At 46.7% G+C, this 13,844-nt stretch overlaps 1 protein-coding gene across 6 annotated transcripts in view; it reads left to right on the top strand.

The window, feature by feature from the left end:
* Positions 1 to 13,844, top strand: part of Epn2 (epsin 2) — a 66,942-nt gene that overhangs the window by 14,851 nt on the left and 38,247 nt on the right. Inside the window, exon 1 of one of the 6 annotated variants that reach the window (XM_051168284.1) lies at positions 11,154 to 11,176. The exons of the other annotated variants lie outside the window; for them this stretch is intronic. The gene's annotated coding sequence lies outside the window, so the exon portion shown is untranslated. Of the gene's footprint in view, positions 1 to 11,153; positions 11,177 to 13,844 lie in introns of those variants that run through there. 6 annotated transcript variants of the gene reach the window in all.

Here is a 13,844-nt window from a genome sequence, read left to right as displayed (position 1 = left end):
GGACTCGCTTTGTAGACCAGGCTGACCTTGAACTCACAGAGAGCTACTTGCTTCTCCCTCCCAAGTGCTGGGATTAAAGGCATGTGCCACCAATGCCCGGCTTTTTTTTCCCTTTTTTTAAATGTCTGTGAGTACACTGTCATCATACGCACCAGAAGAAGGCATTGGATTGTATTACAAATGGTTGTGAGCCACCATGTGCTGCTGGGAATTGAACTCAGGACCTCTGGAAGAGCAGCAGGTGCTCTTACTCGCTTAGCCATCTCCCTAGCCCTTATTTTTTGTTTTTCGAGACAGGGTTTCTCTGTGTAGCCTTGGCTGTCCTGGACTCACTTTGTAGACCAGGCTGGCCTCGAACTCACAGCGATCTGTCTGCCTCTGCCTCCTGAGGGCTGGGATTAAAGGCGTGCCCCACTGTGCCTGGCTTAATAGTTGCTATTTTAACTAACTACTTGTTGCTTAATTTGAAGTGTGATGATAGGGCGCATGGATCAAGAAGAAAGTATCACAAAGGAGAGGATAGGGAATGGTTTGTTTCTGTTTATTTCAACAAATGCGTTTTGGAGAAACTTAGTTTGAGGTACAGTGCATAATACAACCGCATGAGAACGCACAAGGTATCAGACTTCTTTGTGCTTTGTTAGCTCAAATGTTTCTCTGCTGGAAAGCTCTCCCTTTCTCTGGCTCCAGCCTCAGCTGTGGGGTTAGGTTGGGTCGAAGACCTTCTCAGCACGGATATGGAGGGCATGCTCAGTGCTCTTAGATGCTATTCTGCTCTTCAGTTTTCTGGGACAGACCTGTGTTTTCATGAGATCCATTGATGGAAAAGGTTTGCATACTCAGGCACTAAAGCAGTGCCTTTATTTATATATCCCACAAAGTTTGTGGTTTTCTGGACTGTGTACTGGGCCCTAGAGATTGGTCAAGTCTGTCCTTGTCAACTCAGTGTGTGCTGAATGGGTGTAATGGAATGCTCTGCATACTGTTGGCCATTGCTTCCTCACAGGAGTAAATGGGCAGCAATGTGCTGATAGTGAGCAGCACCTTTTGCAAGGGCTGCTTCTGAATACAGTAGCCCCATGCTCTATCTTGGGGATTCAGCTCCATCCATGGAGTTGGGGAGCACATCAGACCATGTGTCCATTTTTGTAAAGCTCAAAGGTCTCAGGATGAGGAAAATCATCTGTGAACCTGATTTGTTTTTCACTTGTACTCAGTACAATCCACTTGAGGCTTTTAGGAAGCTCAGTTCAGAGTCAGTCCCTCCCCCCACCCCCCCTCAGAGTTTCTCTGTGCTTTGTAGATCAGGCTAGTCTTGAACTCACCTGTCTCTGCCTCTCAAGTGCTGACATTAAAGGCGTGCACCAGCCTTTATATACAAAGTCCCTTAAGATTATTAAGGGCACTCGGGAGGCAGAGGCAGGCGGATCGCTGTGAGTTCGAGGCCAGCCTGGTCTACAAAGTGAGTCCAGGATGGCCAAGGCCACACAGAGAAACCCTGTCTCAAAAAAAAAAAAAAAAAAAAAAAAAAGATTATTAAGGGCGAAGGAGCCAAGTCCTCTGATATAAGGGTCATACTGACATATCCACGATGAGAGACATACAAGACAAAAATATAGCTGACTCCTGTAATCTTTAGAATCTGTAACCTTCAGAAAGACTGGGGTATCTGTCGTAGCAGGCCTGGGGGTCAGATAGAAAGGGTATAATCTCTAATAAAGATTGAGATGAAACTTGCTCCTTGCTCCAGGGTTTGGTACAGGACTCTGATTTTGCACATCTTAGGAGCCACTGTTGGATAAGGTAAGTGAGGTTGTGGGGCCATCCTTGACAGATGGTGGGTAGTAGGGAGGGGTCAGAGCAATCATGGCCTCCTGCTTAGTGTGTGGCTGGCTTTGGGAAGAAGAGGCCCAGTTTTTGTAACCTGTCTTGGGAAAGAAGATCCTAATTTTCATGACTTGCTCTGGGGAAGAAAGAGACAACAGACAGGAGGACCGGAGGTCAGAGGGCTCTTGGTTCTGAGGCGATACACTGCCCTTCAATTCCAAGTGCCCAGCATGCCAAAAGCTCCGAATTTCGTGGTGTTATTTTATCATCGAAGACATTTTTAAGCACATGATGTTAAGGGAGACTGAAATTGAACATGCCCTAAGGCCTGTCAACTGTGACTGCTGTTAACTGAGTCATGGCTTATTTTTGTCAGTCTGTTTATGTCCACCACCCTCCCATTCTCCTACCCTTGGGGTTCCAGTGGCTTACTATCTGTGAGTAGGCCTACATTGCTTCCCCCCAGGAGAGCTGATGTGTCCCCACTCTTCTGTAGTGGGTTAGCAAATCCTCAGAGGCCTGGGGCAGACAGGAGAACATCGCACTCAGTGGACATTTGGAAGTGTTACGGTAGGATGAATGAACAGCAATTTGGGGTGCTATTGCTGAGCTGTAGGGTGTGGAGGAAGAGGAGCAGGGTGGCAGGGTTAAGACTGAGCTGTAGAACCAAACTGTTGGCACTGCTGCATGCTCTTTGGAGGCTTCCAGAGCACACTGGCTCTCTGACTAGTCACTGGGCCTCATTTTCTCTATCTCCATGGTATAAAGGAAAGGGTCACTTGCTACACACTACCAAGTGCACCTAAAGACCGTCCAGTCCCAAGTGAGAGCAACATTGGACGGGAGCCATCTTCTCTGGTGTGTGCTCTGCCTTTGGTAGGCTGTGTTGGCTTGATGACAAGGTTGGTCCCTTCCACTTAGCCTACTGCTTCCCCCCCCACCCAAAACAGGGTTTCTCGGTATAGCCTTGGTTGTCCTAGATTTGATTTGTAGACCAGGCTGGCCTCAAACTCAGCTCTCCTGCCTCTGCCCCACTGCTTTTTTTTTTTTTTTTTTTTTTCCCTTTAAAAGCAGAAGTCCCTTTGGGCCACCTTGGCCTCTCTCTGACATGTTGTGCCTAGTCATTTCCTTCTGGGGCCCTTGGTGTTCATTCTGCATGTGGATAAATCAGAGTTGTATGAATACCTCTGAATAAGCTTCGTGGTGGGAAAAATCCTGAGTTTACCGTGCAGTGGTGCTAAGTCTACCTGGCTGGTCCATACAACCACCTTCAGTCTTTCCCAAGACTGACCATCAATAAGCTGGAAGGCAGCTGTGTATTCAGCAAAAGGTACCACATTGAAATTTTTTTTCCTCTCAGAAACAGGGTTTCTCTGTGTAGCCTTGGCTATCCTGGACTTGCCTTGTATATCAGGCTGGCCTCGAACTCACAGAACTCAGCAATCTGCCTGTCTCTGCCTCCCTGAGTGCTGGGATTAAAAGTGTGACCAATGCACCTGGACATACTGAATATTTTCAAAGCTCTTTTGCGCTGGGTGTAGTGGTGCACACCTTTAATTAATCTCAGCACTCAGGAGGCAGACGCAGGTGGATGGCTGCGAGTTCGAGACCAGCCTGGTCTACAAAGGAAGGCTAGGACAGCCAAGCCAAAGATACACTTCTGTCTGGTGGTGGTGGTGGTGGCGGCGGCGGCGGCGGCATCGGCATCTTTTAGTTTTTCAAGACAGGGTTTCTCTGTGTAGCTTTGGCTGTCCTGGACTGGACTTACTTTATAGACCAGGCTGGCCTCGAATTCACAGTGATCCACGTGCCTCTGCCTCCTGAGTGCTGGGATTAAAGGCGTGCGCCACCACTGCCTAGCTAGGTGGTAGCATCTTTTGCTAGACATATAAAGGCTATAATAAAAGACTTATAAAAGTTTATTTAGGCTGGGCGTGGTGGCACACACCTTGAATCCCAGCACTTGGGAGGCAGAGGTAGGCAGATCTTTGGGAATTCCAGGCCAGCCTGGTCTACAAAGTGAGTCCAGGACAGCCAGGCCTATTACACAGAGAAACTGTCTCGGACCCCTCACCCCCTACCCCACCCCCAAAACAAAACAAAACAAAACGTTTATTTAGAAAGAAACCAATCAGTTTAGAGCTCAGAAAGAGGAAGTAAACATTTTCCTTAGCAGGACTGCTCAGCCTGTGGTAACTGGTATAAAGACTTCCCCCTGCCCTCTGAGGCCCCGCCCGCGGAAACAGATTGGAATAGTTTGGTCTGAGGTTTTCTCATGGTGGGTGATGCAGAAACATGATTTTGTTGTGGTTTTTCGTGACTGAGAACAGTAGCTTTAAGGCTTGCTATCCTTTGAATCTTAAGCCACTTATGTCTGTTTCCTGACCTAGGGGAAATTGAGGGATGCCTGAGATAGAGATGCCTTTTTGTTGACAGATAAGCTCTTGGAGTGGCAGCGCTTCTTCATTTGCTCAAAAGGAAGGAGAAGTTCATTGTCCTTACTGTTGTCCTCTGCTTCCTCTGTGTTGTGTCTGCTGAGTTTGGGAGAGGGAGGCTGTGTTTGTTTGGTCTACATGCTCCAGTTTTGTGCCCAGGTCTGATTAGGAATAGGTGCTAGGTAAAACCTGATGGGGAGCTTGGTGTGACCTGCCACCTTGTGATGGGATGTAGACCTGCTCAGGGTACCCGTTGGGTAGGTTTGAATATGGGGCTACAGGTGGGTCCACCAAGAAGGAAAGCTTAGGGTAGAGTAGACTATGGGGAAAGTCATGGGGCCTCACCAAGAGAGGGACAGCCTTAGGAAGGCCTTGGCTCCTTGCCTCTGGCTGGCAATTGTTGATGTCTAGTCCCTCTTGCTCACAGGGCTGGCACTCACTGCTGGCCTGTCTCGATGCTGTCATCTAGGTTTGTTAGCTAAAGGTTTTGGTGTGGCTCTAATATTTCTTTTTTAAATAAAAAAGAAATGGATAGGCCATTTAATTTAATTAAATACTTAGTGCTAAAGTGAAAGGTTATTAAAACACTTCAGGGGCCTGGTGAGTGGCTGAGTGGGTAAAAGCATTTGCAAATTGTCCTCTGACTTCATCATATGCATGGTGGCATGTGTGTTGCCCAAATAATAAAAAGATGTCATTAAAAAGTATACTTTAGGAAGTATCTCCCTTCACGCCTCATCACCTGAGTTCTGCTTGCCAATTTCTTCGGTAATTACTTGATTGTGTAATATCCTTCCAGTCTGTGTAAATACAGCAAATATGTGCGGGTTCTCCCTTTTTCCTTATTCTTTGTTGTTGTTTTTCTTCTCTTTTGGACAGGATCTCACTGAGTCGCCTGCCTGCCTTGAACTAAACAGAGATCTGCTTATCTCTGCTTCCTGGGTGTTGGGATTAAAGATGAATGCCACTAAACCCAGGCTCTCTCCCCCTCCCCTTTTATTAAGTGTAAGATAGCATATTGTTCATAATTTTTTTTCTCTCAAGACACAGTTTCTCTGTGTAGCCTTGGCTGTCCTGAACTTGCTTTGTAGACCAGGCTGGCCTTGAACTCACAGCGAACCACCTGCTTCTGCCTCCAGAGTGCTGGGATTAAAGGCGAGCGCCACCGCCCGGCCTTGTTTGTAAATCTTAATACTTTCGTTCCCTCCTTTTTTTGTTTTTTGTTTTTTTTGTTTGTTTGTTTTTTGTTTTTTTTGCTTTTGCCTTTTAGGACAGGGTCTCACTATGTAGCTATGGATAGCCTGAAACTCACAGAGATAAGATTGCATTAAGTTGGACGGGCGGCGGTGGTGGCGCACACCTTTAATCCCAGCACTTGAGAGGCAGAGGCAGGTGGAACCGCTGTGAGTTCATGGCCAGGCTCGTCTACAAAGTGAGTCCAGGACAGCCAAGGCTACACAGAGGAAACCCTGTCTCAGGAAAAAAAAATTGCATTAAGTCAGGGATGTGTGTTGTGTGTGTGTGTGCGCGCGCGTGCGTACATCCCTTTTCGTGTTTGTATGCAAGGTGGTTTACTCAGGTGCTTGTGGAGGCAAGATGGCAGCACCAGCTGTCTTTTTCCCCCACCTTATCCATCTCTCCGTCCTTCCACTAGATTCCTCCTAACCTGACAAGTATAAAGTATTTCAGTATAATTTTAAATTGCATTTTTCTGAAGTTAAGCTTATACTACTATCACACATTGAAGGACCGTGTGTGCAAATTTTAAAATTTAAAAGGTTGATTGATTGATTTATGGAGACAAGGCCTTGCTATGTAGCCCTGTCTATCCTGGAACTCACTACATAGACCAGGCTGGCCTCAAACTCAAAGAGATCTGCTTATCTTCCAAGTGCTGGGATTAAAAGCCTGTGCCCACTATGCATGCCTAAGATTTTTTTCCTTTTTTCCTTTTTTTTGAGACAAGGTTTCTTTGTGTAGCCTTAGCTGTCCTAGACTTGCTTTATAGACCAGGCTGGCCTTGACCTCACAGTGAACCACCTGCTTCTGCCTCCAGAGTGCTGGGATTAAAGGCAGGCACCGCTGTGTCTGGCTAAGATTTGTTTTTTGTCCTGGACTTGCTTTGTAGACCAGGTTGGCCTCGAACTCACAGTGATCCCCCTGCCTCCCGAGTGCTAGGATTATAGGCCTGTGCCACCATGCCCGGCTTGTTTTTATTAATTGTGTGTATGTATCAGTTTCTGTGGAGTCCAGAAGAGGCCATTCATTGGACATTGGAGCTCCTTGGAGCTGGTTTTATATTTGGCTATGGGTCATCTGACCGTGCGAGTTGAGAATTGAATCTGAGTCCTCTAGAATAAAAAGCCAATGTTAAGCTGGATGGTGGTGGTGCACGCTTTTAATCCCAGCACTCCCGAGGCAGAAAGGGATTGCTCTGAGTTCGAGGCCAGCCTAGTCTATAAAGTGAGTCTAGGATAGCTAGGACTATACAGATAAACCCTGTCTCAAAAAACCAAGGGGGGGGGGAAGCCAGTGTTATTAATGCTGAGCCATCTCTATCTAGTCCCTTGGATTTTTGATCCTAGCACTTTTACCATACCCAGCTTTTAGACTTCATGCACGCTAGGAAGACATGTACCAACTAAGCCATATCTCTAGCCGGTAAGTTTCTCTCTGTACTTTTGTGGTTCATAGGCTTGCTGTGTTATGAGCTGCAAATCTTTGTCAGCACTGGGCTGGAACTGAGGACTTGTGGTCCCTTGTGGTTCCTTAGTGAGCACAGAACTTCATCCAGCTCGGTGGCTCCATTTAGCTCATGAAATGCTTCCCAGCAGAGTCTCAGACCCAGTACTGGGAGCTGTTTGGGTTAGCTCTGGGCACAGCGGTTAGCACTCACAATCGGATAAGTAGTAGACCTAAGTGTGTGTGAATAGCAGGAGTTGTGGCTTTGCTAGAACCTTGAGGCCTTGGGCTTGAGTCTCATGGGAGGAATATGAAATGCTTCAGGATAGCCCTGTTCTCATGGCCTTCTTCTCCCCACATGGTGCAAGAAGGAGAGGAGGAGAGGCTGATGTGCAGTCACCCACATTCTGAGGACAGGCCAATCGTTTTAGTTTGTTTGTTTTTTGTTGGCCTTATGGCTGAAGTTTCTAAGCAGAGAGGGTGTTTTTTTCTGGGCAAAGGAAGGAGCCACTGGGCATGTAGATCTGTGTAACTTGCAGTTGTCAGTGCTGGAAATGAACCCCTAGATTGCTATTTTTCCAAACAAAGCAGGACAGTGGCAATGTAAACACCAAATAAAAACATTTGGCCAATGGATATAAAACCAAAAGGAAAATAACAACTTTCATTTCCTTTTAGTACTTTGTTTTGACATTTGGCAGCGTACTTCTAATCTTTTAAGAATTAAAAAAAATTATGGTATGCAGACTTCTGTTTGTTTATGCTTGTTAAATTTAGTATGAAATAGACTAAAAAATTCTCCTGTTCCATGTTAGCCTGCTCTGTTTTGCTTTTCTTCTGGAGGGGGTGTGGTCAAGGGGCCTGAGAGACAGATGAGGATCAGTCAGAATACTTACGGGTGCTGGGATCCCTGTAGCGGAAGCAGTGGCTGTTAACCTTGCTGATGCTTGAAGACTGTTCCTTCTCTTTGAGACAGGGTTTCTTTTGTAGCCTTAACTGTCCTGGACTTGCTTTGTAGACCAGGCTGGCTTTGAACTCACAGCAATGAGCCTGCCTCTGCTTCCCTGAGTGCTGGAATCTCATCTCCTGCCCCCCTCCTCTTCTTCCTCCTCCTCCTTCTTGTTCTTGTTGTTTTTCTTCCTCTTCTTCCTTCTTCTTTTTGGCTTTTCAAGACAGGGTTTCTCTGTGTAGCCTTGGCTGTCCAGGACTCACTTTGTAGACCAGGCTGGCCTCGAACTCAGAGATCTGCCTGCCTCTGCCTCCTGAGTGCACTTACAGGTGTGAACCACTGTGCCAGCTAAGATTGGTCCTATTTTGTAAGTGAGGACACATTTTATAGATAAGGTTCCTGGTGGTGACTAGTGGTGGGAGATAGTAGTCTTTGCACCCTTGCTTAGTTGTTTTAAAACTATAACAATAACCATATACCATGGTATGTTTTTTTTTTGTCTTGTTTTTGAAACAAGATCTACTCTTTTCTTAGACTGGCCTGGAGTTTTCTATAGAGCAGTCTGGCCTTACACTCATGACGATACACATACGCCTCCTGTGACAGGATTATAGATGTGCACCAACATTCAGTTGCTTGTTTTTATAGGCACTGCTTTGCATTTACTGTGGGCTTTTAATGGGCCTTGCTTTGGAGGTTTGGTGAGGTATGGAAAGTTAGTGAGGTCATAGGAGGGAGGATGGAAGAGCGTGATTAAATATGGTTGGATGCATTGCCTTGATGGGTCATTCATTCTTGTAGATGTGTGCCTGGCACTTGACTGGGCCTGGTGTGAATCAGTGTGGAGATTAGTGACTAAGAGTCTCTGTTCTGGTGTTGTAGAAAGGAGGAGCGAGGGTACAGACAGTCTAGGCAAGTTCCTGGGCCTCTTAGTCCTTTGCCCAGGCCTGGATAAGCAGTAAGTAGGTGGTAGATCCCAGGCAGGGCATCCCTGGCATTATTGGTGCTGTGGGAGAGGTGATGGCTGCAGCGTGGCTGTGAGATGGATGTGTAGTTGCGTGTGTACAAGGAGACCTGTACTGTTTGTGGAGGTCCTTAGTAGAAGGCCGGTCTTCTCATCTGTGCACTGCTGTATGCAGGCACATCCTTTCCGACTGTGCAGCCGGGCGCCTTGCTTTCCCTTGTTCTTCTCAGGGGAACATGTTGGCCCCAGCCTCCTTCCATACCTCTTTCAGGTCAACTGCCACTTGCTGCCTCTGTTTTCAGTTTTATCATGACCAGCTGAGTCTGATGTGAAAACTAAGTTGCTGCTTCCTCTGAAGCCTCAACATCTTTACTTGCTGTTAGGGGCCTTGTGTCTTGCTACATGTGGTCATCAAGAGTCTTTCAGCACCATTTGGACGGCTGTCCCTGCCTTTTCTCACTTCTTGCCCCACCCAGCTCTTCTCATGAGGCATTCAAGTTGTGCCCTGTCTTCATCCTTCTTACCTGGCCTCTTTCTATACTCCTTGATGAAGACTTTAGAAATACCATTCTGACGAAATCAAACAAACCCAGCTTTAGGAGGGTTTTTTTTTTTTTTTTTTTTTTGCCTTTGGCAGTATTTCCTACAATACTTTTCAGTGTTGCCTAGTTCAATGGTAGGTTTAGTAATTGTCTATCTGCAGGCAAAAATGGGGTGGAGAGCGAGCCCAAACTCACTGCCACATGGTGTTAAACTTAATTTACTTGCTTGAAAGTGATTGAACTGTACTTTGATAGAATGACAAGAATGGGGGGCTGGAGAGATGGCTCAGAGTTTAAGAGCACTGACTGCTCTTCCAGAGGTCCTGAGTTCAGTTCCCAGTAACCACATGGTGACTCACAACCGTCTATAATATAATCTGATGCCCTCTTCTGGCCTGCAGATGTACATGCAGACAGAACACCATATACATAATATTTTTATTTATTTATTTTTTAGTTTTTTCGAGACAGGGTTTCTCTGTGTAGCCTTGGCTTTCCTGGGCTCACTTTGTAGACCAGGCTGGCCTCGAACTCACAGCGATCCGCCTGCCTCTGCTGCCGGAGTACTGGGATTAAAGGCGTGCTCCACCACTGCCTGGCATTGTATACATAATAATAAATAAATAAATCTTTAAAAAAAAAAAAAAAGAATGACAAGAATGACGCTCAGACACAAATGGTTGCTTAGGCTTATAATGTGAGGTATTGTTGCTGTTACAGTAAATCGAGGAATGAGTCACATTCACAGTGGAGCCTTCCTGTAGTCCCAGCCACTAAGGAATTGAGGCAGGAGGATAGCTTGAGCACAGGCATTTGAGATAAGCCCGGGTGACATAGTGTAGCCCACTCCCCCACTCTTGTTTTAAAAGTATGTTTGTCAAGATACTTCAGTCAGAAAAGGTTGCTAATCTGGAAACCATGGAATGGTGGAAGGAGAGAATCAGCTCTGAAAATTTGTCCCTGACCTCCAGGTGTGCTTTGCAAGTGTGCCCACACACGCACATGCACAAATAATAAACAAATAGTAAGGGACTGAAGATCCAGACCTCAAGCTGTTTGCCTCAAGGTGAAGTGGGTAGGGAAGCAGGTCCTCCCTTGACCTTCAGGCCTTGAGGGCTGTGGTGTCCTGGGCTCGCTTGCCTTTTTGTTGTACATCTGGTTGTTCATAATCTCCTGTTTGTATCTAGCATACCTAATAGACATTATGTAAATAGAAAAGCAGCAAGAAGACATGAGTGCTTGTTCCCTCCTTCCCTGGGCCTGCCAATCCTGGTATTTGGGAGTAAGAAAGAGACCATGGGTGGGGTCACAGATTTTTACTTCTGGTACTCAAGAGGCAGATTGAGATCTCTTCATTTTGAAGCTAGTCTGGTGTACATAGTACACACACACACACACACACACACACACACACACACACACACACACACACACGGAAGGGCTGATGAGATGGCTGAGCAAGTAAATGCTCTTGTGGCCCACTCTGACAATCTGAATTGGATTCTTGGAACATGCATGGAAAAAGGAGAAAAAGCCTACTCTTACAAGGTGTCCTCTGACATAGATACACACATAGACACATACCACATGCACACATGCATGCCAGCATACCAGTCAGTATATAAAAACCTGGGATACCTCTGAGGAAAAAAAAAGAGGGAAATAATAGTGTACCGAAAAGGGAAGTTTACCTTTCAGCACCTGGTTTTCTTTGATGTTTCAGATGACAAAAGCTACTTCACAGAAACCGTGTGGACTTCAGGCCGTCACAGCCCAGGTGGATGCTTTAGCAGAAGATAGTCACAATAGCCAAAGAGACATCATTTCCTAAGGATAGAAGTTGTTGTTGTTGGTTTTTTTTTTTCCCCCCTCCTCCGAGACAGGGTTTCTCTGTGTTAGCCTTCGCTGTCCTGGACTCGCTTTGTCGACCAGGCTGGCCTTGAACTCACAGCAATCCGCCTGCCTCTGCCTCCCAGTGCTGGGATTAAAGGCATGCACTGCCATGCCCGGCTCCCTAAGGATATAAGTTTAGGAAAACATATCTATATGTTTTAAAAACATGATCTCAGTGGATAGCTTAAGGTGGTCTCAAACTTAGGATGTTCTTCCTGACAAGTGATACCATGGCTGGATTGAAAAAAAACACCTTAGTGGAGTGTGGTGGCACACACCTTTAATCCCAGCACTCGGAGGCAGAGGCAGGTAGATCTCTGAGTTTGAGGCCAGCCTGGTCTACAAAGAGAGTCCAGGACAGCCAAGGCCGTTACATAGTACAACCTTGTCTTGAAAACTCCTCCAAAAAAATAAAAAAGAAAAAACACCTTCTTGATCAGATCTTTTTGGAGTCTGTGTGGTAGTCTGAGACCTCACTGTTTCATCATCTGACCTGATCTGCTTCAGCAGAAGGCATTCTCTGAAGCAAGGCAGAGCTTTTCTAGTGCTGGCTGCACTGGATGGACCTGGGACTTCAAGTCATGATCCTGGCCGGGCAAGAAACAGGTGCTTCCCAGCCACTGCCTCCAGACACCCAGGAAAGAGGGCCTTTCCCAGGCCTGCAGTTCAAATCCAACCAGGAGAAATTAGTTCTTACAACTTTTAGTGATGGCTTTGTCTAAAGCCAGAAAGAAGAAAGATGAGACCAGAAAGCTGGGTGTGGTGGTAGGGGATAGAGGCAGGTGGATCTCTGAGTTGCAGGCCAGTTTGATCTACAGAGTGAGTTCAGGACAGCCAGGGATACACACAGAAATCCTGTCTGTCAAACAAAACAAAATCACCAGACAGAAGATAAGGCCAAAACCCTGAGGTCTGGGGCCATGTTGCCCTGACACTCTCTGATGCTGTGCTTTCGGGCCCTTTTGTGCCTTGGCTTCCTCCCCACAAAAATAGAGACAATTCTCTCATGGGATTATGAAGATTAAAGAGTAGACACCTGCAGCACCGGGGAACAGCACTCATAGTTTCTGCTTGGCCCTGCTCTTCTAGTTGGCTCTGATACTGTCCCTGGGAGCCAGTACCTTTAAGGAACAGTCAGGACAAGGAGAACGCTCCATTCACACTGGGTCTGGAAGGAGAGATCATATCTCTAGGATGCCTTTCTGTCTTTTTTGGGGGGGAGGGGGGAGAAGTTTCTGTGTTGTCTCCTGCCAAGTGACCTCAGGGCCCGAATACCCCCTGTGACATGCATGTGTCTCTGGGCCAAGGGAGGGAAGAGATCTTTGGATACCTATCATTTGCCAGCCCCATTAAACAGCAGCTGGTATTGCTTTTTGTTAGCCAGAAAAGCAAGAATATCGACTGTCCTGAGGCCACATTCTGTGGTGGGAGGAATTGTCTGTCTGAGCCTGTGTACATTGCCAGCAAGACTGCCAAGTATAGGCTAAGAGGGTACTGAGTGACTCCAGGTCCAGACCCTGGGCACAGGGTGTAGTAGGTGTTTGCTTTGCTGTGAGTAGGAAACTCAGCAGATACACAGTAGCAGCAGTCTCTAAACAGTTTATCTTTGGGCATGCAGCAGGTCAGGGGGCCAGATTGAGGAGAGGGGAGAGGCAGGAAGTATGAGCACAGTGTTAGGGTGTGTCAGGCCAATTGAGTCTGCAGAATGTAGACATGCTAGACTTTCTTGGCTTCTGTGTTCAGTCTCTGCAATTCAGTGCTTACAGGTTCCAGTTGCTGTACTAGGCACCGAGAGACAGTGTCGAGACAGGTGAGAGGGAGCTGGAGAGATGGCCCAGAGGTTAAGAGCACTAGCTGTTCTTCCAAAGGTCCTGAGTTCAATTCCCAGAAACCACATGGTAGTGCACAACCATCTATAAAGAGACCTGGTGCCCTCTTCTGGCCTGCTGGCTCACACACAGGCAGAATACTGTATAAATAATAAATAAAAGCTTAAAAAGAGAGATAGGTGGGGCTCTTTTGTAACTGAGTGTAGAGGGAGGGTGTGAAGCCAACAGGCAGGGAACAAGAAAGCATTGTGATGCATGGTTGTGCAGATCTCTGAGTTGAGGCTAGTCCGTCTACAAAGTGAGTTCTAGAACAGTCAGGGCTAAACGGAGAAACCCTGTCTTGAATCCATCCCAGAGGGTGGGGGGGGAGAGAAGGTCAAGTGGAAGAATGCCTGCAGAATGCCTTTTGGTTTTTGAGGGGCCCTATTCAGCTACCATCTAAATGGGAAGGAGCCAGCCCAGTGGTAGTTGAGAAGGATGAAGATAGTGGGGAAGCTGCTGTGGGTAGGTAGGGCTCTAGGCAGGAGCCTGTCTGGCAGGGAGGTTTCTCTGGATGACAATATATTGCATAGTAATTCAAGAAAGGACTGGAAAAGGGGGTGTGATACTTAGGTGGCACCAGACGAGCTACCTTCAGGCCTGACCATTCCCCAGAGCACCTAGTTTTGCATTGCTTTGGGTCCTTTAAGCTTGGTGAGGAACTTAAATGTCTCTGTCTTTTGC

The sequence above is a fragment of the Acomys russatus genome, chromosome 25 (assembly GCF_903995435.1).
Source record: "Acomys russatus chromosome 25, mAcoRus1.1, whole genome shotgun sequence".
Taxonomy (NCBI): Eukaryota; Metazoa; Chordata; class Mammalia; order Rodentia; family Muridae; genus Acomys; species Acomys russatus.
Note: the sequence above shows the minus strand (reverse complement) of the source record. Positions and strands in the feature narration are given on the sequence as shown.